Source organism: Notolepis coatsorum (assembly GCF_963971535.1).
Source record: "Notolepis coatsorum genome assembly, chromosome: 13".
Classification (NCBI taxonomy): domain Eukaryota; kingdom Metazoa; phylum Chordata; class Actinopteri; order Aulopiformes; family Paralepididae; genus Notolepis; species Notolepis coatsorum.
This window is the reverse complement of record NC_140177.1, coordinates 109,959,801-109,985,803: the sequence shown is the minus strand read 5'-3', so window position 1 is coordinate 109,985,803 and position 26,003 is coordinate 109,959,801.

Here is a 26,003-nt window from a genome sequence, read left to right as displayed (position 1 = left end):
TATTATTATTATTATTATCATTATTATCATTATTATCATTATTATCATTATTATTATTATTATTATTATTATTATTATTATTATTATTATTATTATTATTATTATTATTATTATTATTATTATTATTATTATTATTATTATTATTATTATTATTATTATTATTATTATTATTATTATTATTATTATTATTATTATTATTATTATTATTATTATTATTATTATTATTATTATTATTATTATTATTATTATTATTATTATTATTATTATTATTATTATTATTATTATTATTATTATTATTATCATCCAGGAGGGAAAAGACACTTTGGATAGTAGGGACTGCATCTCTGCCTGTCCTGACCAGGAAACACTTTGCAACTGTGATCTCCTCTGGCAATAGTTGGATATTGTAATGTATGGCGAGGGGTTGCAGCAATTCCACTGAGAGAAACTGGTCTGAGGCTGGATAACATGCCTGTATGCCTCTCATAAGTTGTTATCCAACTCATGAGAACCTGCTCTCAAGCTCTTGCAGCATTCTGTCGACGACTGTCTCAGCTGATCTCCTGAGCTGAGGTCTGAGCTTGTGCCACAAGATGACTCAACTACATACTCGTCCATCCTTTTCTGCTTCCTCCTTTGGCTGGTAGTATGTTCCTCAATCCAAAGGCCATTACATATGGCCTTTGTCCTGTCATACATGTCCACTGCCAGCTCTGAGGTGCGATAACCTTTGAGTGTGTCCTGCACTGTGCTTTTAAATAGTACAGATATTGAAGTGGTGCACTTTAACGCAGCAGCACCTGGAGCCATCCATACCCATGCCCAGTGTCCTATAATAAGCTTTAATCGAACCCTGGTTCATTTCCTCGGATAGTCCGGTTGGTTTGGGGTGGTGTGAAAGCTCATTCACTCTTGCAAGTGAACCCTGCTGCGGTTCATTTGAGATGTGAATGCAAAGCGGACCAAAGTCAGGAAAAGACCCAAAAATCTAATATTTTTTTTATGAGAAGACTGAAACATAATGTATATAATGAAACACACAATACAGTTTTTTTTCGATTGCCTAAGCATGATTTTGAAAACGGGGCCCGATGTTTCAAAACACACAATTAGCACAACCACACACACAATTATCAGAACACATCAGATCCTTTGCTAAATTAAACACTTGTCAAAACCATACACTAATTTATAAAAACTACATTTTGTTACCATATGAAACACACGTTTCATATGACTTAATTCTGTTTGAACCAGTTACACACACTGCTGTGCTTAACCTAAAACACATTTAGCAATTCTACTTCTCAGTGATTAGAGTACTGTAAGTGAAGTACGCAGAGAATAATAACAATAAATTCACCAAACACTACACAAGACCAATGCTGTGATGAAAATATAATTTATTTATCTACATATACCCAAATCAATGATGCAGACTGATGAAAAAAATTACATTTTCTCTCCATATACCCAAATCAATGATGCAGACTGATGAAAATATAAATGTTCTCTCCATATAACCAAATCAGTCAACATTTCAACATGGAGAATCACAACAATACATGTCCCAGTTTTCATGCTACTATGTGCATAACACTGTAAGCTCAGCAAATATCAGACAAACATAAAATACTGTATCCAGTACAGGTTAAAATTACAGTAAAACTAAATTTTCTTTGAAAAAATTTAAACAGAAAATACTAGACATTATCTCTTTGCCTAGCTGGATCTGGCAAGATAATTTTTTGTTGTGATTCTCCATGTTGACTGATTTGGGAAAATGGGAGAAAATGTATATTTTCATCAGTCTGCATCATTGGTTGTCTTGTGTAGTGTTTGGTGAATGTATTGTATATTTTCACGTTCTCTGTGTACAGTACTTCACTCTCCTTCCATTTTGGTTGAAGACAGTCAAGTCAAGTCAAGTCAAGTCACCTGAACTCACCTGCTGCATTTGTATAGTGCTTAAACCTGATTGGTGTATCTACAATTAAGCAATGGTGTGTTTGTGCATCTGATGGCTGTGTTTAACCAATTGGCTCATATGTGTGGTAATTTGACATTCTGTGTCTAATGTAATGCAAGTGTGTTTAGTGTTTTGCAAATCACTGTGTGTATTGTTTTGCAAAAAGTGTGAGGGGTTGTAGGGGTGCAAATCTGGGCCTATATTTTGCTCCTTGAGTGTAAGGTTTTGATAATTGTGTAATACTTTTGATTTGAGTGTTTATGCAATTGAATAAAACTGTAAAGACTAGAGATGAACTGTTTATTTCTTTTGTACATAGGCTGTGCATATGTTTGTTTGTTTGTTTGTTTATTTGCTTATGTGTATGATTCTTAACTGTGTTTTTATTTTGTTATTGGTGTATATGTGTGTATGTATGTACAGTATATGTATATATATATTATATATATATATATATATATATGTGTATATATGTATATTTGTACTCCTGTTGGGGCTTCTTGGACCAGATCAATGTTTTATCTGGCTAAATAAAGGTTAAATAAATAAATAAGAAAGTGATGATTTGGTCCTGTTAACTTTGAATTTTCTATGGGGACTGCCCAGATCCCTCTCATGGACCTGGATCTCACTTTGAGAACCTCTAATGATTCTAGTTATTCAGTATTCATCTCTAATTACTCTAAAATTGCGTATTTCTGTGTTTAAAAAAAAAAAAAAAAAAAAGAAAGTGGCATCCCTGTGTAGGTCCCGGTCCGCCGGGCCCAGGTCCGAACTCGTTCTCGTCGACCTGTTGGCCTGGGTTAACCCTTTGAAAACTGAAACACTTGTGCTGCTTGTATAGCCTGTGTATACACACAGTTATGTTTCTGAGTTTTCTTTGTGGGTTAAGGGAACAACTGCCTCCTGTTAAACCAAACATAGGGGGGTGGTTGGTTCTCCGGTGTGTTGGTAGCAGAGTCGACTCTCGGGTTGAGGCCAGGCTTGACCCCGTCTGCCCGAGAGTATGCCCCCGCATCTTTCATGACATCTGCCAATTGTGTCAGCCTCTTCTTTGAACCTCGACCCCGCTGGATTGGTGGGTCGGGTTTGTGGAGGTTATGACATGGTGCACAGCATACCGAAATACAGCATACCGGACTAGGCGCCTGTCTAGTCCGCAGTGCTCCAGGCACAGGTCGAGATCTGCTCTTGGGGCCTGTTGCCTGGATTGAGGGATCGACCTCCATGGGGGTTGTCTCCCTGGCATGCCGACTGGCCCCGCAGTGTTCTGGGGGGGTAGCCTCTTGAAGAGTGCTTCAGAGTGGCGTGCCAAGGGGGGAAGGGCCTGCTCTTGATTTGGGCCCTGTCCGATACGCTGGCGATGTGGGGGGTGATGTCACCAGTGACCGTCTGGTGGGGTCCCGATGCTGCGGCCTCGTTGGCCTCACCAGGCCCCCTTTTTTCAGTGGGTCCTAGCCCTCAGGTTGTCCTAGGCCCGCTGCTGCAGCCTTGCCACGGGGTTGGGTTCTTGATCTTCGACCCTGTGATGTTGGGGGCTGTGATGGGGGTGTTTTGCTTCCCGTCCGTTCCCTGGTGGCATGTGGGATGCGCGCCTGAGTGGTCGCGGGTCCTTCTGAATGAAGGTAAGTCCCATGGTCTGCTCACCCTGTGCGTTTGAGGTGCTAAGCCCTATTTGCACAGTCGGATCCGATTCCCTCCCGTCCTCCACTAGGGAGGACCGGGGGGCTCGGGTCCTCCCCGGTTCTGATGGTTGTTGGGGGCCTCAGCGGGTACATCTGTCAAGCTTTCGCTCTGCTCAGCTCCTGTGTTCCAATAGAGCAGAGCGTAAAGCTATACGATCTATAACGTAAGGTTATCCTATAACCCTAGTTATATGAGTATAGCGAGCGTTCTGCTCTGACTCACTGAGGACCCCATGGTCTTTGCCTTCGGTGGTGAAAGACTTGGGAAGGAGCTGATGGTGTGGCCACGACCCCGCTTATATAGGAGCGGATGTGGGTGTGGCCAGGCGGAGGTAAATAGGTGTGTGCATGTGGAGAAAGTTATTCATTAGAGTGGATAAAGGGATAGTTCCAATAGAGCAGAGCGCTCGCTATACTCATATAACTAGGGTTATAGGATAACCTTACGTTATATCACGGCCATTCACAGAAAATGCACACACACACACACACACACACGCACCATTCAACTTTACTCAATCAATATATGATTTGAAGGGACCTCATCCATTGGCGTTGTGTAGGTCAAATCATCCATAATACATAGTCCTGTTTTTGTCACCGGGTGTCATGAATATTGTAGCGTTCTGTCATCATAATCTGCACCATAATTAGAATTCAACAAGGGCTTATTAACAACAGCTGATTGCTGGCTGGGGCTGCCTCAGTCATGCCTTGGTCATCGATCAGTTCAATACTGAACTTTGAATAGCGTTGTAAAGACCTACTGTATGAAGAGCACCAATTAATTCCTTCACAATAACAATACAGTATATTGATAATGTATTATATAAGTGAATTACAGCAGCAAATTTTGCAGCAAATGTTCATATGGACACTATTCAAGGTTCACTAAAAAAACATTAGGTTTGTTCTATCATTTCTAGTCACATTAACTCTCATTGGACCTCATGATCGAAAGTGTACGTAACTATCTTCGTAAGTAGTTTGTACGAAGACATTTACGAAGGTTCTCCTCCGGATGCATGAAAAGGTGTTCGTAAATGGCCAACATTTTCTCAGCTGCGATCCTCTGAATGAAGAACGCCACTAATTCTTAAACTGAAAGCGCGTTCTTGTTTGAAGAACAAGAATCTCCTTGCTCGAGGTGCACACCCACCAGGGGCGGAGCTATAGGCGCGGCAGGGGAGGCAGCTGCCTTAGGGCCCGCCCACCGTCTGGCGGGAGGGGGGGCCCGGGCCCCGGTCCCCCCTCCGGCCCCGGGCCCAGGCCCGGGACTGAATGGAGTTGTCGTTCGCGTGTGGGACTGGATCGAACACAACTGGTGGTAACGGCAACTGGGACTGGTGCGTTTGTTTTGATTCTAGGCTCCTCCCGTTTTGCCAGTACTGTGGTACGAGTACGACTGATAGCGTGTGGTTTAGGAACAGGGCGTTTTGCACAAATCCAGCGCTCCCTTTCCTTGGCTGTGACGTAGCCACGTAAATCTCACAAGCAGCGCGGAGGTGCCACGTTCACGTTACGTGGGAAGAATCGGAAGAAACAGCTTCCGACTGGGAAAAACCATTCACGTCAGCCTCCTAGTTGTAATTCCTACTAGGACATATGGGATTTTTTATAGACCCCGATATCTCCCACTTCGCGTCACGAATTGCGGAAGTATGGATGTGGGCGTTTTGATCGAGTCAATGCGTGAAGGCTTCCTAGTTGTAGCAACGAGATGTCCTCTGGTTCTTCCGCTTCTTCCCAGTAACGTGAACGCGGCATGGTGCGCATGCGCTGTGACACCAACGGCGGAGATGGACGTTCGGTCTGTAAATACCACTCGTCGAGTAACAATGTTTTAAACTGTTTATTGGCAACTGCGAGCTTCCAGACCCCATCGTGGAGCTGTGTTGGACCCATATTGTACGCTGGGTATCTTTGAAATTCAGATCTGATGTATTCTTGACACACCGCGAGCCCCTTGATGACGCTTGGTCGTTTCTCTACTGGGTGATCGGGGCGGGTGGGCAAGTGACTCCGGTCACAAAAGCCACAGGCTTGCAAACCGAAAGTCACGAAAGGGGCTAACCGAGGACCAGCACAAAGTGTGGATATATTATGATTTAACAAGTCTTATCTGTCCAGGACGATGACAACATTATTGCAGGTAAGCTAACTAGTACTACTATTACTAACGTTATCACGCTAGCTTGGATGCTAACTAACGTAATGTGAATGAATGAATGAATGAAAACTTTATTTAACAGATTGCAGAATGGGTACAATACAGTACGGCTCGTTAAGGGGATGCAGACCAGAGAAAGACGTTTGTCTTGTTTACATCAGGGTCCCCCATTTTCAATTCATAGTGATCATAGAAAACATATACGTTACCACCTAGCCACAATCTATGGTATTTCTAGGTTACCACATGGGTGGTGCACGTGAACACTTTGTGAATTATGTGAGGGTGTATCATGATGATGGTAATTTGGCACTTAACGAACGTTACCTATCTCTTTGCCGTTTTGCATAGTGCACTGCATAGTACCAGAGATGACAAAAGTTATGTGGTAACATAGGTCGCATCACTGCCAGTAGTCGGCATATTACCCAATTCTGACTCTGGTATTAGTCAACTAACGTACTGTTAGCCAGCTACTGTAATAACGAAACTGAAATATCTAATGATGATAGTCAATCATAAAGACAGAAAACACTCTCATCACAGACAAGCTGGATCTGGCCAAATACCTAAACATGTCATGGTGAATGAATGAAAACTTTATTTAACAGATTGCAGAATGGGTACAATACAGTACAGCTCAATACATACAATTGTTAAGGGGATGCAGACCAGAGAAACACTTTCGTCTTGTTTACATCAGGGTCCCCCATTTTCAATTCATTATAACATAATGACATACAGATAGACAGTACTGCTACATCTATACATGACATACCAGATTTGCAAATACAGTACTGTTTGTGATACGAAAAGAGTCCAGAAAAGAGAGTATATACATTTGACGTATTATTATTGTATTGTGATATGTTTTGTTTCATGTTGGATTTTTTTTTTTTTTTTTTTTTTTTTTTTTTTAATAATACAATAAATATCGGGGGGGGGGGGGCCCGAGCTGTCAATCTTGCCTCAGGGCCCGTGGGGCATTCCAACCGCCACTGACACCCACAGAGCTGTTCTGTAAGATGTAGGGCTCATGTACACCTCCTGGGAAGCATGAAACCACGTAGAGCAGGTGGTTCTGGGTGTCACAGATGATTTGAAGGTTTGATGGAGTGGTATTGCTTTCTGACCGACCTCTCCATCACAGTCGAGAATGCAGCTGTGACCGCGTCCCCGACCGCCAAGAACCTTGGTGTTGTCCTCGACGACCAGTTGAACTTCTCTGCTCACATCGCAGCGACAACCAGAACCTGCAGATTCCTCCTGAGCAACGTCAGAAGGATACGCCCCTTCCTGACAAAAGAAGCCACTCAACTCCTCGTCCAATCAACAGTCATCTCCCGCCTCGACTACTGCAACGCACTGCTAGCTGGCCTCCCGGCCACTGCCACCAAGCCTCTTCAACTCATTTAAAACGCAGCGGCCCGCCTGATCTCAAACCTACCAAAGTCGGCCCATGTCACCCCACTTCTTAGGGACCTGCACTGGCTCCCCATTGCTGCACGTATCCGCTTCAAGGCCCTCGACCTAGCATACCGTGCGGCAAAGGGAACCGCTCTCGCCTACCTCCGGTCAATGGTCTCTAACTACACACCCTCAAGACCCCTACGCTCTGCATCTTCTGGCCGCCTCAGACCTACTCCTATCCAAGCTCCCGGAGGGTCATCAAAGAGAAGCCGCCTATTCTCAGTCCTTGCCCCACAATGGTGGAATGAACTACCCATCCCAGTTAGGACAGCCGAATCCCGTCCAATCTTTCGCCGTCGACTAAAGACTCACTTCTTCAACCATTATCTGAAATGATTTATATTATAAAAAATAAAAATAAAATCTAACCCTGACTAACCTTACTGTCATGCACTTGTCCTAATAAACTAACCTACACTGTAACACGCAACACTTGATGAACATTGTTACTCAGCTGATAGAGTTGTACCCTTCTTGCTTTCTTGTCGTACAGAACTTGTAAGTGGCTTTGGATAAAAGCGTCAGCTAAATGACTAAATGTAAAAATGTAAATGTAATGTATATGGAAATGCATCTGGGGAGGGTGCCTTGATGCGCACGTGCCTAAGGTGGACTGGTGCTCACTCCTCAGCGATATCTTCCAGCAGCAGTAGATATGCCATATTGTGTGTGTGTGTGTGTGTGTGTGTGTGTGTGTGTGTGTGTGTGTGTGTGTGTGCGTGCGTGCATGCGTGCGCGTGTGTGTGTGCGTGCGCACAGCTCCGTATACACCCTCACCAAGCCACCTGCATCAGGCTGCTGCATTGTTAATAATCTATCGATGTATACGGAATCTGTTAAACGTATCCTTTGTGTCTGTTGTCATTTGTGTGGGTATTCTAGTTTTGCTAACAGGCCTCAACCAGAACTTAATTTGGGTCAAATTTTATGGACAAAATTAATTCATTGGAGCATCCCCAGATTTTACATCCAGGTGACATCATACATTTGAGGGTTCTCCCATTGATTTGTACAGCTTTGATTTCTCCTGTAGATTTAAGAGTAGGCGTTGCGTGTTTACAAATTAACTGCTGTCCTGGACCTGGAGCACAGGAAGAACATAGTGAATTCTTAAAATGGGTGACATTCCCCTTTAAGTGGGACTGCCACCAAACCATGTTTTTGAGAAAACTATCTTTACAGTTACACAGAGCACATTGGGATAAGGCTATTGCAAAGTTGTTTATGAACTATATTAATATTCTCAGATTATCAATTAAATAATACAAATGATGAAAGCCCAGGTATTGTGCAAATGAAACCCATTTGACTTCCAACTGAAAAACATACATGTTGAACGATCCGTGTTTTGTTTTGCACTCATCATGGAATGCTAATAATTAGTATTGTGCAGGGCCACTCTGACCGCAGCGGATGAGTGATGATGACATTATGTCCATAGCCACCCAGTGGTGCATGCAGTCGTAATATGGGAACTGGTGACACGTCACGTGCACGCGCGCTCCCGCGCACGCGCATACATGTTCCCTCAGTTGCGCACAGAACAGATGATTATTATGCATAACAATGGAGATCAAGCAGCCCCCCACCTTCTCGTAGGTATCCTATTATTATGCAAAGTCTAGGTGAGAAGTGCCGGCCGCCGGCCGGGTAGCTTTCTACAACGGCTGGGTACTTATCATTGCGCGCACTTCTGCCCTGAGTGACCTACTAATAACACGCCGTGTAACCGCGTGTGTGCACGACTGCATGCCTGTCCATAGCCCTGCTGGGTTGATCTGGACATTTGCAACGGGTGTCACACACAAGCCCAACAAGCTGGCCTGGCTGTCTGGGTGTGATGATCAACTCAACAGAATGATCCAACACAGGAGGTTGGAGGTGACAGCTCTTAGTCACTCTGATTATGTCTTTCAATAAAAAAACATTGAGGAAGTGGATTTTGCTTACAATTCTTGGTCATATAATTTATTAAGATGTAATACACCATTTTGATTTGTCAGAGATGGGTCACGATGGGTCATCATGGTAGTTTGATGGTATTTCTTTGATGGTTTTACCATGGTACTGGCCATTGTACATGTACTATGACAAAATGGCTTTCCTGTGACAAAATGGCATCCAATGTAATAAAAAAAGTCAACCAACGAACTAGATTTTTGTACCGGATCTCATCTCTGGTAAACAAGAATACCCTGAAGACTCTGGCAGGAGCACTCATTCAAGGGTACTATGACTATGCTTGCACCTCATGGTACCAAAGTACCTCAAAGGCGCTAAAAACAAGATTACAAACATCACAAAACAAACTGGTCAGACTACTACTTGACCTTACTCCTAGAACCCACCTCACCCCTGCCCACTTTGACTATTATACCCCTTTAATGGGTCCATTAGCTGAGCTGGGTCCAAAGCTGAGCTGACTACACTTGTGATCTAGCCATGTAAAGTAAGTCAGTACCCATTGTGTATTATTTTGGTGGTTGTTCTCTCTGAATCAATCAGCCTGTGCTAATTAATCCAATCAGTCAGAGGCAAAGCCTGTGTTAAATACTGCTGCCTGTAGCTCACTTTGCACTAAAGCTGAGCTGACTATGTCGCGGGTGGGGGTATAGGGGTATCTGTATGGGGGGTGTATATACCTGCGGGAGCCAAAGAGGAAGACCTGTCCCGGGATGGTCTGGAAGAAGACCTAAAGGCATACCTGGCTGATGGAAAAGGCAAGTGAATATCAGCTGGTGATGATATGTGAAGTACCGTCACTGTACTGCACCATGCTGTCCCTGTTGTTTTGTTTAGACGGAGTGGAGTCCAGGAGGTCCTGACGGGAGCGGAGAGAGCCATCTTGGGAGGATGGTGATTTTGTGCAGACGACAGCTACAGCAGGCGAGTGCAGGACCACCAGGGGGGGGTAGCATATGTAAATGTTATACAGGCTACACATGTGTGCCCTCTTCTTCTTACGCAGCTGGGGAGCGTCGTTGGAGGGAGCGCAAGGTTATTGGCTGGCTGGCGTGACGGGGGCGGTGCCCGGAAGTGCTGGCGCTACTGAAAGGAGAATCAATGACGGACGGTGGCAGAACGAAAACGGGAGTCGAGAGGACGGTAGCAGAGGACGCAGGGCTAAGGAGTACGAGGACACGCGGCTCTTTTTGTGTTTTTACCTTTCCTCCAGTGGAACCAGTTCATAGCGGCGACTGCGGTGTTTCCCCCACAGTGGAAACGAGTGGAGCTTCAGACCGGAGGGACATTATCGCCACACCGGGCGCCGTGAGTAAAGAACGCAAGACAGTAGAATACGTGCCTAAACAAACAAACTATTTCCCGAGTGGTAAATGAAGACATAGACATAGTGACTGCATTTGAATTAGGAATATTATTAGTGGCGTGAAGCTGAAGATTATCGGAACGGCATACAGTAAAGCCAGTAATACTGTCGAAGACTGGAACCTAGTATTGTGGATTCTCCATCCTCTGTGAACTACCTTTCTCTCTTTTCTAAATCATATGGAGGATATCTAATCCATTGTGCATTTTGACGAACCCGTGAACGGGGGGACCTTGCTCTTACTGACTGTGCCTTTCATTGCAGGCGGAAGGACATTATTGCACGCCTGGTGCTTGGAGTGCCTAAAACACCCCAGTACAGACAGAACAGTTTTTAGCCCGAAGCCGAGAGGGGCTACGGGAGCGGAAGGAGGTGGCGTCCTTCCGGCCCTCAGCTTCAGGCCCCGGTCATCATTAACCTTTTTTGTATTGTTTGTAACTCAGCGCTTCCACTGCCCCAGACCTAGGTTAGGATATGGGAGGAGTATTCTAGGCCTGGTCACAACCCCTAGCAGTGAACAGCACCCACTATCCTATCCAAACCCCCTTAATTTACCGTGTGAACACTTATGTGTATTTATCTACCTATATTCTCCCTAAATCATTTGCCGTGGCTCCCCGAGGGATAGTGTGATATCGATACTTATTTCAGGCTGTTTGCAGTGAACCGTGTGGTATAGTGTGATTCTAAGTTGACGTTTGATAGTCATAGACCCGTGTGCAGGGCAGACTCTTTTTCCTTCACGTGTGTAGTGTCTCAGGGGCGGGGATAGGTGGCGTGGGTGGAAGTAACAGTCTGGGGGTGGGTTTACGGGGCATGGAGCACTTCCTCCTTTTAAACTACCTTAGGCTTAAGAGGCGTGGGTCTTTTAAATAGGCTAACCGACCAGTTATTTATATCGAAATATAACCTTGTATTAAACTATCTATTTTTATGCAATAAAAGCTTTCTTACTGTTTCTCGGCGCATTCTGTGTGTCTGTTTGTGGTCCTGGGGAAATTCATGGTGGTAGGTCGGCTGGCCCCTTTGGGAAGAGTATCCGTGCATGTGCACACCTTAGCTTTAGACCTGGATGCTTCCCGTGGGGGTCAGGTGACATGACTACACTTGTGATCTAGCCGTGTAAAGTAAGTCAGTACCCATTGTGTATTATTTTGGTGGTTGTTCTCTCTGAATCAATCAGCTCAGTTCACCCCATAGGGATTGACTTGAGCAGCCTGTGCTAATTAGTCCAATCAGTCAGAGGCCAGCCTCCTACAGGTGTGGGACATTATTCATCAGGGATTTAAGTGTAGTTTATCCAAGCGCCAGCGAAGCGCAGGCGACCGACTAAGACAGACAAAGACTTGGAGTTTTCCTGCTGGAGTTTTCCGAGGAGGCAACTAAAAGGATATTCTCTTGAATCTTCCACTTATAATGTAAATTAACCCTGGGTTCTTTTAATTGAATGTCGGCGTGGTGAGCAGAGATGAGACAGGAGTCAGATGGCAGTCAGCAGTTTTACTGAACTCTCACAGCACGAAATAGATCACAATCCGGACCACCGCATGCATGCACCTCCACACACGGAGCGAGCAGTTGCCAAGTGGTGGTCGCGATAATACATTGTCACATCATTTATACATTTGTCGTTGGACACCCCTCCTCCTGGTTTAATGATTGATAGTTGTCACCGTCATAGCTGAGGACAAAGAGAAACACGCGGGAAGAGAAGGTAGAGGGAGGGGTATTTTCAGTACGTGTCTTTCATTAAGGGTGGGGGCGGGTTGTGTATCTGTGTGTATATGTTTGTGTATGCGTTTGAGTGAGTGTGTGCGAGGCTAAACCCGAGTTCATGTCCTTTCTCTAGTAATTTGTCTTTAACTCCGTGCTATTCATGACACTTTTGTGATACTTAATCAATTCAGTGTAGTCATAAATTCTATGTTTGTGTATCTGTGTGTATGTTTGTGTGTAAGTGTGTGTGAAACGGACTATCTATGTGTGTGTACGTGAGTGTGTGCAGGGGCGGACCTTCCTACAGGCGATATAGGCGGTCGCCTAGAGCGCCACCCAGAGGGGGGCGCCAACATTTTTTTTTTTTTTTTTTTTTTTTTCTATGCAGTTTTGGCGACCCCCTCTATATCTGCAACCATTATTTTTACATTAAAAAAATTCTAACATAAGGGAAAATGAGCCAAAAATCTAAAACCGTCGGTCGGTCTGAGCCTCAGCTTTAGGTGTTCACAGTCAGAACATGCTAGAGCGCTGTGCATTGATGGGTATCGGTCAAGTGGTTATAGAATTGAACGTTGAGGAAAGAAAGACTACCGTTAGAGAACTATGAAGAAAAAAGCTACAAAAAAAATTACAAAAAAAAAAAAAAAAAAAAAGGCGCAGTGGTGAATCTCGCCTAGGGCGCCAAATGGGCTAGGTCCGCCCCTGAGTGTGTGTGTGTGCATGTGAAGTGGACTGTCTATGTGTGTGTGCGTGAGTGTGTGTGCTTGTGTCAGACGGGGACCACTGGGCTTCAAGAGGAGATGTGCGCGTGCGTGCACGTGTGTGTGTGTGTGAAGAGGGGGCTAGAGCCACAACAGGTCACCCAAACCGTGTGTGGAAAACAGACTGGGCTCTAGCCTGCACCACGGGTCAGCAGGTCAAACCAAATGCAGGAGAGGGAACACAGACTCAGCGAGGGTGGGTTTAATGGTTTAAATATAAGATATTAATTGATGGTTGATATTATCCTTTCACAACCGAGTGCATTTGAGTATCTACTGCCTCTTACTTGCCCTCCTCCAGCAGGCCACTCTTTTGTATCTGCATTTTCTGGTCTTGCCTTGTTAGCTTGTCAACTATACTATCCTAGTCCGCTAGCTTCCAGGCTTACCCGGCTAGCTCGACCTACTGGTTTTAGCTCTTTAGCTAAACCTTCAATTGGCTTCATACACATAGCAGTTGATCCATAGCACTTCTTATTTATATTTTTTCCTGGTCTACCACCGCCACCTGGTGTAAGCATGGCTCTGTGTTCTGTCTGTCCCTCTCTCCTAGAAAGGTTAACTCGGTTAGAGAGTCGTGTCCTTGAACTTGAGTCAGGAACTTGAGTCAGCTTGAGTCAGCTTTAGACGTCTCGGACACTTCAGGCTTTTCTAAGGAGCCTCAAGCGAGGTCTTCTAGTCTGGAGAGTCCCAGACATAGTGTTCAGGACATGGTCTTTGCGCCCAATACGGAGTGGCAGTGTAACCGCTCGGTCTCGGCCTCAACAACACTTGCTCCGCAACATGATCTTACATGTGTTGCGGGTTCCGGTCCCAGCACGCAGCGGCCTCCACTGAAACCCCGTCTTCCTGTCCTTGTGATTGGCGACTCCATCACCCGGCATATTAAGCTAGACAAGCCAGCCGAGATCAAATGTTTTGGGGGAGCCAGAGCTACCGACATTGAAGCCAACCTGAGATTTTTGGCGAATAGCATAGTCAAGGGAAAAGTTAACCCACATCTTGTACCCACTGAAGATAAATTTTACCATATTGTTATACACGTCGGAAATAATGACTGTAGGATGAAAGTCTCTGAGGTCACAAAGATCAACATAGTTAGGCTTTCTGACCTCGCCAGAAGATGAGTCGGCATTGAGTAATCTTCTCTGGCCCCCTGCCTGTAAACCGGCATGATGATGAGTTCATGAGTAGGGCAGCATCTCTACACCGATGGCTGGAAAAATACTGTAAAGAACAGGGCTTAGGGTTCGTGGATAACTGGTCCTCTTTCTGGGGGCGCCCTGGCTTGCTGAGAAAGGACGGCGTGCATCCTAACATGCTAGGCGCCTCTCTCTTATCTAGCAATATAGACAAGATTATAGCTTCGGGATGACAGCCACCCCACAAGCATGCCAGGGTGCAGGCTCTTAGCGAGCTTGCTAGTCATGCTAAACCGATGGAGCCTGCCAATCCCTATACCTTTCCTAACCATGCTGGGTCCCTCCTCCGCCAGGCTCCCCACGCCTCTCTTTCTATCTCTATCCTTAAACCGGTATATCCAATTGTTACATCCCAATGTATATATTCCCCAGTGTGTGTCTCCATGTGTGTGTGTGTTCTCCATTTTTCTTTCCTCCCTCCAGCCATTGTTCCCTCCACCATTGGTCCCTGCCAGGCCTGCCCTTCCATTACCCAGCACAGCACCGATTGGTGGATGGTTTTCCAGACTCCAACACTCAATCAACACCACCCAATCATGGATCACCACACACCTGTTAAAACATGGCTTCTCACTTCAGTCACTCTCGCTCTCTGGCATGAGGCTAGGCCTAGTGTTATTTTGTGGCATTGTACTTTGATAATATCCCTTTTTGTTTATAGGCCTTTGTAATAGTGAAAGTGCCTTTGTGATTGTATGGCCGCAGAGAGAGCATTGTTACCTATAGATTGTTTTGTTATGTTTCCATTTTGTTGTATGTATCATTAATGTGTTTTTCTCTCTTTCTCAGGAAGCACAGATGGGGTGAGCTGCCATTTCCTTTGGATATTGTTTTCTCCTGTTTTGGTTAGGTAAGAGTAGTTTAGGTAATGTAATTTCTTTTACCATAGATTAGATTGGGTTTATTTGGAGTATAGTGGTGTTTGTTTGTTGTTTTGGCCTGGGCTCACCCCTGAGCTACATGTGCTTCCTTTGCATCTCTCAATAAATATCATTGTTGTTTACAAACGTGGTCCATCTTTTCTGTCAACCAACTGTTATGTTACAGCCCTTTACCCTTAGACACACAGGGGTCGTAACATAAATGGGGGCTCTGCCTGGATCTTGTAACCCGTGTTCAATTGTTGGTTGATGGATTTGGTGAACTGTGTTTGTTTACACTTGTATAGTAATTAATTAATTTGTGTGTAAAAATGGCATTTGTGTAAAAAAAATGGCAGTTAGTACTTTTGATCTGGGGAATTTCTTGAGCAATCCTACTTGGGAAGCGCTAGATAGCTGCCGCAAGGCAGACTTAGTGGAGATTGCCACACATTTTAAACTCTCGGTTCAACAGAAGCATCTTAAGCAGGATATCAGGTGTCTTGTGGTAGATAAGCTGTTGGAGCAGGGGACGCTTGTTTTACCTTTGGTCTCTGATGAACATGCAAGTCCTCCTGGTGAACCTACTGAAGCACAGCCTTCTGTATCTGAGGAGCAAGCTCATGGTGAAAGTGCTGAGAAGGCAGGTGTGAAAGTCACATTGCCACATTTTCACTTGACCTCTCCTGTGTCAACTGGGTCTCGAGAAGGGGCCCAGGTCAAGGTTAGAATAGCACGTCTCCAGATGGAGGCTCAGGAGAAGGCACAAGCACGTGAGGCGGAGTATCGGCTTCGTAGAATGGAGCTTGAGGCAGAAAATGAAAGGGCTGTTAACATTCGTAGGTTGGAGCTTGAGCATGAAGTGGAAAAAGAGCTCAGACTGCGGAGGTTGGAGCTGGAAGTCCTAAGGAGTGAATCCAACTCTGCTACACCGACTCCTCCACAAGGCCCGGGTATGTCCTCCTCCACAGCTTATTCATCACACACTTTTGATATAAGTAAACACATTGCTTTGGTGCCTCCGTTCCGAGAGACAGAAGTTGATACTTATTTTAATGTGTTTGAGCGTATTGCTGCTTCATTGCGCTGGCCAAGAGAGGTCTGGCCTTTGTTGCTTCAATGCAAATTGACTGGTAAAGCCCAAGAGGTTTGTTCAACACTTTCCCTAGAAGATAGTCTATTGTATGATACTGTGAAGGCTGCCATCCTTCATGCATATGAGCTTGTGCCCGAAGCTTATAGGCAGAGGTTTCGCAGTCACAAGAGAGCTGTCAACCAGACCTTTGTAGAGTTTGCTAGAGAGAAGGGAACTCTCTTTGATAAATGGTGTGCAGCAAGCAAGGCCTCAGATCTTAACTCTCTCAGAGAACTCATTCTATTAGAAGAGTTTAAGAATCGTTTGCCAGAGCGTATTGTAATTTACCTGAGTGAGCAGAAAGTGTCCACTCTGCAGCAGGCTGCTGTATTAGCTGATGAGTTTGCGCTAACACATAAAACTGTGTTTGTAGATAGGCGTGACTCGTTTCTCCCCCATGATTTCTCTCAGAGACCTTCTGTCCCCAACCATCCAGAATTCACACACCCCCGACCAAAAATGTCACCTCCACGCTCAAAAGAGGAGCGGACATGTTACTACTGTCATAAATCTGGTCATGTTATTTCTGACTGTTTAACATTGAAACGTAAGCAGCAACCGTCCTCTCAGAACTTTAGGCAACCCAAAGGGGTTGGTCTGATTAAAATGGCACCTGATTCCGATCAACAGATGCACAATGATCAGGATGTTCTCGATCCTTGTTTCAGGCCATTTACTTCCAAGGGTTTAGTTTCCTTGACAGGGGATCCAAAAGATCAGTGTACAGTTCAGATCTTACGAGATACTGGAGCCTCACAATCCTTTATCCTCTCTGATGTACTACCTCTGTCTGAGAAATCTTCCTGTGGTTCTAGTGTCCTAGTTCAAGGTATTGAGATGGGTTTCGTGCCAGCCCCGTTACACTGTATTCATGTACAATCTGATTTGGTCACTGGTTTCTTTAAAATAGGGGTGAGACCTTCCTTGCCAGTTAAAGGCATTTCCTTTATCATGGGAAATGATTTAGCTGGAGGACAGGTGAACGCTGTGCTGGAAGTGTTGGATCACCCAGACACAGATTCTCTGCCTGATGACTTGTCACAGAACTTCCCTGAAGTTTTTTCTGCAAGTGTTGTCACTCGGGCTCAATTGAAAAAGAGAGGTGATGAAATTAATTTGTCTGACTCTGTTTTTGCTTCAGCCTTTGTCAGGGAGGAGTTGCTGGCTCCAACTTCTGATACCGCTGACAAACCACCGACTCATAGTAAGGTACCCCCACAGACAACTGTAACTAGTTCCGACGCATTGAAGTTACCCGTTACTCGTGAAATGCTAATTACTGCCCAGAAGGCTGACCCTTCTCTTGCAAAATGTTTCTCTTCTCTTGAAACGGAACAGAGGAGAGAGTTGCATTCTTATTTTGTGGATGAAGGAGTTTTGATGCGTACATGGAGGTCCCATGGTACTAGACTGGCAGAGCATGCACAATCGGAGATAGGGCTACCAGATCAGGTACCAGACTGGAGCACTGTTTATCAGATTGTTGTCCCTGCAGTTTATCGTCAGCATGTACTGTTCTTGGCCCATGACCACCCTTGGTCTGGACACTTGGGAGTCACTAAAACATACAACAGAATACTTCAACATTTCTTTTGGCCCGGTTTGAAGTCCGATGTAGCACAGTACTGTCGTACCTGTAGTACTTGTCAGATCACCGGAAAGCCAAACCAGGTAATTCCACCTGCTCCCCTCTGTCCTATACCAGCGGTCGGTGAACCATTTGAACATGTCATAGTTGACTGTGTTGGTCCGTTGCCAAAGACCAAAGACGGCAATCAGTTTTTGTTGACAATAATGTGTACCGCCACCCGTTTCCCTGAGGCTATCCCTCTTCGCAGAATTACAGCGCCTGTAATAATTAAGGCTTTGACGAAGTTCTTCTCCACATTTGGACTGCCTAAGGTAGTACAAACTGACCAAGGCACCAACTTCCTGTCTAGGTTATTTGAGCAAGTGTTACAGTCCCTGGGTATCCGACATATAGTGTCCAGTGCCTACCACCCTGAAACTCAGGGGGCTCTAGAACGTTGGCATCAGACCTTAAAGTCCATGCTGCGTAAATATTGCTTAGACACAGAGAAAGATTGCGATGAGGGTGTCCCCCTTGTTCTATTTGCTGCGCGAGAGACCATACAGGAGTCTCTTGGTTTCAGTCCTGCTGAGCTCGTTTTTGGGCACACTGTTAGAGGGCCTCTGAAAGTTATTAAAGAACGGTTCATGTCAAAGGGTGCCAGCACACCCACTAATGTTCTAGATTTTGTTAGCCAGTTTCGAGAGCGACTGCATCAGGCGTGCTCTCTCGCAAAAGAAGCGCTCTCTTCTTCCCAGAGAACTATGAAACGGCACTATGACGAGAAAGCTGTTTCTCGATCTTTCCAGCCAGGTGATAAGGTTCTAGTCCTGTTACCTATCCTTGGTTCTGCTCTTTCCGCTCGTTTTTCCGGACCGTATGCAATAGACAAGAAAATAAGTGATACAGACTATGTAGTTCGCACCCCTGATCGTAAACGTCACTCTCGTGTTTGCCACATCAATATGCTTAAACCATATTTTTCCAGAGATAGTGTGCAGGTGAAGACCTCAGACCAGACAGCCGGACTGGCCGTCTCTGCTGTTGCCTCAACTCCAATAGTTCCGGACTCTCCTGACGTTAGTGGTGAGGATGTAGATGGCTTAGAGTTGCGCAATGCAGCCCATCAGGGTGCTAGATTGTCCAACACTGAGATGTTATTGAACCTGCCCACTCACTTAGCACACTTACCTGAGGAGCAGCGAGAGGACATCACAAATTTGATTCAGGCCTACATGGCTCTGTTTGGTGATGTTCCCTCCTGTACTTCTGTATTGGCCCATGATATTAATGTTAACAATGCTGTGCCTATCAAGCAACATGCATACCGTGTTAACATCACCAAGAGGGCCATGATGCAACAGGAGGTTGACTATTTGTTAAAACATGGTTTAGCCAAGCCAAGTTGCAGTCCCTGGAGTTCACCTTGCTTGTTAGCTCCCAAATCGGATGGAACTCCTAGATTTTGTACTGATTTCCGAAAGGTAAATGCTGTCACCGTGCCTGATTCCTTCCCACTGCCCCGCATGGAAGATTGTATTGACAACCTTGGATCTGCCACCTATGTTAGCAAACTAGATTTGTTAAAGGGTTACTGGCAGGTCCCTTTGACCCCCCGTGCCTCGGAAATCTCGGCGTTTGTTACTCCTGACAATTTTTTGCAATATACTGTAATGCCTTTTGGAATGCGTAATGCCCCGGCCACTTTCCAGCGACTGGTGACCCTAGTCCTGGCGGTGTTCCAAATTGTAATGCCTATCTCGATGACCTGGTTGTCTATTCGACCAACTGGCGTGACCACATGACAACCTTACAAACTGTCTTTGACCGCTTAGCTGGAGCCTCCCTGACCCTTAACCTTGCCAAGTGTGAGTTCGGCAAGGCTACGGTTACCTATCTTGGTAAGCAGGTAGGACAAGGCCAAGTGCGTCCGGTGGATGCAAAAATATCTGCAATCACAACTTTTCCAGTGCCTACTACTAGGCGGGAATTGCGTAGATTCCTTGGGATGGCTGGGTATTACCGTGGTTTTTGCTGAAACTTTTCTTCTGTCGTCACTTCTCTCACTAGCCTGTGTAGCCCGTCCAAACCATTCATTTGGACAGCTGATTGTCAAAATGCATTTGATGGTGTTAAAGCTCTCTTATGCAGTTCCCCTGTTCTCTCTGCTCCAGATTTCTCCCTGCCGTTACAGCTGGAGGTGGATGCCAGCGGGGTGGGAGCTGGAGGGGTGTTATTACAGGAAGATCACGATGGTGTCAGTCACCCGGTTTGTTATTTTTCCCGGAAATTTAACAAACATCAACTAAACTATTCCACTATTGAAAAGGAGACTTTGGCTATGTTGTATGCGTTGCAACATTTTGAGGTGTATGTCGGTTCGAGCGTATTACCAGTGGTAGTATACACCGACCACAACCCATTGGTTTTTCTGTCGCGGATGTACAACCACAATCAGCGCCTCATGCGTTGGGCGCTCATAGTGCAAAATTATAACCTCAGCATAAAGCATAAGAAGGGGTCTGAGAATGTGTTGGCGGATGCTCTATCTCGGAGTTAAATCTCTCGTGCGGTCAACTTGTTTGTTGACTGGTTCATTGTTGTACCGACGGCTTATTTTTGTTTTTTTCATAGCTCTTTACTTTGGAGTACCAGTTATCTCGGAGATGAGGATCTCGTTGTTAAGGAAAAACATGTTTAGTTGGTGTCAAACATGTTTTTGTCTTATGTATGGGGGTGATACATCCCAATGTATATATTCCCCAGTGTGTGTCTCCATGTGTGTGTGTGTTCTCCATTTTTCTTTCCTCCCTCCAGCCATTGTTCCCTCCACCATTGGTCCCTGTTAGGCCTGCCCTTCCATTACCCAGCACAGCACCGATTGGTGGATGGTTTTCCAGACTCCAACACTCAATCAACACCACCCAATCATGGATCACCACACACCTGTTAAAACATGGCTTCTCACTTCAGTCACTCTCTCTCTCTGGCATGAGGCTAGGCCTAGTGTTATTTTGTGGCATTGTACTTTGATAATATCCCTTTTTGTTTATAGGCCTTTGTAATAGTGAAAGTGCCTTTGTGATTGTATGGCCGCAGAGAGAGCATTGTTACCTATAGATTGTTTTGTTATGTTTCCATTTTGTTGTATGTATCATTAATGTGTGTTTCTCTCTTTCTCAGGAAGCACAGATGGGGTGAGCTGCCATTTCCTTTGGATATTGTTTTCTCCTGTTTTGGTTAGGTAAGAGTAGTTTAGGTAATGTAATTTCTTTTACCATAGATTAGATTGGGTTTATTTGGAGTATAGTGGTGTTTGTTTGTTGTTTTGGCCTGGGCTCACCCCTGAGCTACATGTGCTTCCTTTGCATCTCTCAATAAATATCATTGTTGTTTACAAATGTGGTCCATCTTTTCTGTCAACCAACTGTTATGTTACAGCTAGGGATGCTCGATATTGGCTTTTTTACCGATACCGATATTCCGATATTGTCCAACTCTTAATTTCCGATACCGATATCAACCGATATCAACCGATACCGATATATGCAGGGTTTCCCCGTCCAAAAAACTGAATAATTTCAGGTAACTAATAATTTCACTGGATATATATATAACAAATATTGTTATTGTTTTTAATTTTTTTTAAACCGATACCGATATTTTCCGATATCACATTTTACTGCCGATATCGGCCGATAATATCGGTCGGCCGATAATATCGGACATCCCTAGTTACAGCCCTTTACCCTTAGACACACAGGGGTCGTAACACCAATCAAAACTAGAAAATCTCGTTACGCTCCGCTTTACCCAGCTCGTCCTTGTGCGATAAACCATGCCAACTTAATTGCGATTAAACCTACCCGCATGGCTGAAAATCGCGCTGTTAAATATACAGAGTGCGTGAAGGTTGGCCTTATCAACATTCGCTCTCTGCCAACCAAAGCTCTTTTGGTAAATGAACTGATAACAGACCATAGTCTCGATTTATTGGGCCTCACTGAGACATGGCTTAAACCTAATGACTTTCTGCCCTTAAACGAGGCTTCACCGCCTAATTTTAGTAGCTCCCATATCGCACGAACCTCCAAGAAAGGAGGCGGAGTTGCTCTAATTTACGACTCTAAGCACAACTTTACATCCGACGCAAACTGTAAGTTTTCCTCGTTTGAGGTGCTCCTGTTGCGTCCCTCTCCACCCAACAGAAAGTGTGGCGGTCTGATTCCTACCTCCACTGCATCCTTTGTAATGGCTGTCCTTTACCGCCTCCCAGGCCCTTACACCCTCTTCCTTGATGAGTTTTCAACTTTCATCTCTGAGCTTGTTACGCACTCAGATAAAATTTTAATTGTTGGTGATTTTAACATTCATTCCAACAAAACTCTAGATCCCCTAAATAAGGCTTTTACCGACATCATTGACTCTGTCGGTCTCATTCAAATCGTTGACCAACCCACTCACAGTGGTGGGAACACCCTTGACCTAGTCCTAGCCTGCGGTCTCACTGTGTCAAATTTGACCGTTTCCCCCTATGTTCCTATGCTCTCTCAGACCACTACCTCATCAAATTTCAAATAGATCTGACGGTTTCTCGCCCAGACAGTGTAGAATCCTACATGAGCCGTCGTATTAACACCTCAACTGTCCCAACTCTAGTTAACTGCCTACCAGACACCCTCTCTCCCTTCCTCTCTTACTCTGGCCCCCTTGATCTCTTTACAGACAAACTTACCGCCGCCTTTCGTAGCATGCTCGACATTGTCGCTCCCCTTAAGCCTAAAATTAAACGTGCTCCGCAAAAACAAACTCCCTGGTTTACGGAGGAAGCGCGCTCCTTTAAAAAGGCTTGTCGCAAACTTGAACATAAATGGCGTTCGACCAAACTCGAAGTATTCCGCCTTGCCTGGAATGATAGTTTACGTAACTACAAAAAGGCACTCTCACTTGCCAAAACCTCATATTTTTCCAGGCTCATTAATGAAAACAAAAACAACTCAAAGTTTCTGTTTGACACAGTTGCAAAACTTACTCAGAAACAGAAGTGCCCTAAACCATGCGTTCTCGGCTAACAAATTCATTAAATTCTTTACCAAGAAAATTGACCCCATTAGAGATGAAATTGTTGCCTTACTCAACAATCAGAGTCTCTCCCAACCTCTGATGGGCCTTCCCCCTGACTTTGAATCCAGCCATATGCTATGCTGCCTTGAAAACGTCTCACTTAGTGCCCTCTTTAAATTGGTTGCCGCGGCTAAACCCTCAACCTGTCTGTTTGACCCTTTTCCAGCAACTCTCATCAAAAAACTCTTCCCAACTCTAGGCCCTGCCCTACTCAATATCTTCAACACCTCCTTGTCTACTGGCGTGGTGCCCCTGGCCTTTAAATCAGCCGTCATTAAACCACTACTTAAAAAACCGAACCTCGACCCTCTAATCTTGAAAAATTACAGACCCATCTCCAATCTTCCGTTCCTATCCAAAGTGTTAGAACGGATCGTCGCAACGCAACTTACTGACCATTTATCCAACAATAATCTTAATGAATCTTTTCAATCTGGCTTTAGAGCCTTACACTCCACCGAAACGGCGGTTACCAAAGTCACAAATGACTTACTGCTCTCTCTTGACTCAAACCTCACTTCTGTGCTCTTATTGCTTGATCTCAGTGCAGCCTTTGACACTATCGATCACTCAATTCTTCTAGGTCGGCTTGAGAATCATGTTGGCATTCGGGGTCACGCACTAGCTTGGTTTAAATCTTATTTAACTGATAGAACACACTGCGTGGTCTATAATGATTTAACATCTGAGACCCTCCCAGTGCAATGTGGTGTCCCACAAGGCTCTGTCCTGGGCCCTTTGCTATTTTCGATTTACATGCTACCCCTCTGCAATATCATACGCAAATTTGGCATAAACTTACATTTTTACGCTGATGACACCCAATTATATATACCTATTAAGCCAAATGATTCCTCCCAATTACAAAACCTTGAGGCCTGCTTGCTTGCCGTCAAAAAGTGGATGTCGCAAAACTGTCTACTCCTTAATGCAGATAAAACTGAGATGTTAATTGTTGGCCCCCCAAACCACAGAGGCCTGTTTCAGGACATCTCCCTCAACTTTGATACTTGTCATGTATCCCAGAGCTCCACCATAAAAAACCTCTGAGTAATTTTTGATTCCTCCCTCTCATTTAATACACATATAAAAGATTTCACCAAAATTGCCTTCTTCCATCTTCGTAATATCGCAAAAATTCGCCCCATTTTAACTCTGGCTGATGCTGAAACCCTGATTCATGCTTTTGTCTCATCACGTCTGGACTACTGTAATGCACTTTTTTCAGGCCTACCTAATTCAAGCATCAAAAATCTTTAACTCGTGCAAAATGCGGCTGCACGGATACTAACTAGAACTAGACAATTTTATCACATCACACCAGTTTTGTCCGCCCTACACTGGCTTCCTATTCAAGCCCGATCTGATTTTAAAGTGCTACTCCTCACCTACAAAATGTTTAATTGGCTTGCACCGCTCTATCTATCCGATCTCATCTCCCGATACTCCCCCGCTCGTGCTCTGCGCTCACAAAATGCAGGGCTTCTATCGATTCCTAGGGTTAAAAAGAAATCCGCCGGCCACAGAGCCTTTCTCTACAAATTACCTGCCGTCGTCAGGGGCGTCTGCTCTGTCGAAGCTTTTAAATCCCTGCTTAAGACCCATCTTTTCTCTCTCTCCTTCAACCTACCCTGATCTCACCTGGTCGGGGACTGACCTTTAGATTAATCTGTCTAGTTTAGTTAGGATGTCTATTTTCTCCCATGTCTGCTTTTCTGCAGCACTACAAACATGGGAACTCTCTAACCCCCCCCCCCATCTCTCGTAGTGCTGACCAAGGTGATGGATGCCTCGGGGTCTTGGCCAAGATTGCAGTGACTGCTCTACATGGATCAGCTCCTTACCGTCTTCTGTCCGTGGTCTGTCAACATGGTTTGTGGTCTGTCAACGTGGTTTCATTGCTGGGTTAAGTACTTCTATTCTATTCATGTAATATGCTTACTTCATATATCTATTCTATTCACATATATGCTTACCACTTGTATCTATTGCTATGTCCGCCCACTACAATCACGTGAGCTGTCTAACGCCTGTCCCGTCTCCCTGTCTCCCTGTGAGTTGCTGTCCCGGAGGCCTATAGCTTATTAACAGCGGAAGAGTGCTGCCGAGTGCTTCCGCGTTTTCCCTGATTGGCTGCGACACGCCCCGCGGCAGCACGGCAGCCGCAGAGCGGAGCGGCAGAGCTTGCGGCATTATGTAGCCGTAATCCCAGATGTTTTTCATTCGATGCTTAGCTCAACTGGCAGCGCTGCTGTGCTGTGGATCCTGCGGTCCGTTGGTGACAAGTTCGATTCCCTTCAATTTTTTTTTTTTTTAACGTGCATTCTTTCGCCGGTTAAGTTTAGGCATGTTAACTTTAAGCATTGTTTCGGAGTTGGTTATGGTTAAGGTTAGGCATTGTTTCGGAGTTGGTTAAGGTTAGAAGGGTTAAGTTTAGGCGCTGTTAAGGAGCTGGTTAAGGTTAGAGTTTGTCTTAGAGAATGGCAATATTCTTTCGGAGTTGGTTATGGTTAAGGTTAGGCATAGTTAAGGTTAAGGTTAGGCATTGTTTCGGAGTTGGTTAAGGTTAGAAGGGTTAATAAGCTACACGCGTCCCGGAGTGTTGACCGGAGTCTCGGACATCCCGTGATTAATACCGGGAGGATGCGACCCTCTCTGCGTGCCCTCCTGTCTCCCTGTCTCCAGCGGTCTCGTAGTGGTGACCGGAGTGCTGGACGTCCTGCGATGATGTCGGGGAGGTTGCGACCCTCTCTGCACCACCCCCTATCTCCCTGTCTCCGGCTGTCTCGGAGCGATGACCGGAGTGTTGAACGTCCTGTGATTAAGACGGGGAGGACGCAACCCTCTTTGCGCCGCCCCTGTGCCTCAAATAGATTCGCTATCAGCTCTATCCTTAATCTTTCAAAATTTTCAGTTGCTATCGCTATCAGCTCTATCTTTAATTTTTCAAAATGTTCAGTTGCTATTGCATGCACTCATCTGTGTTTCACTACACACATGAGTGCATGCT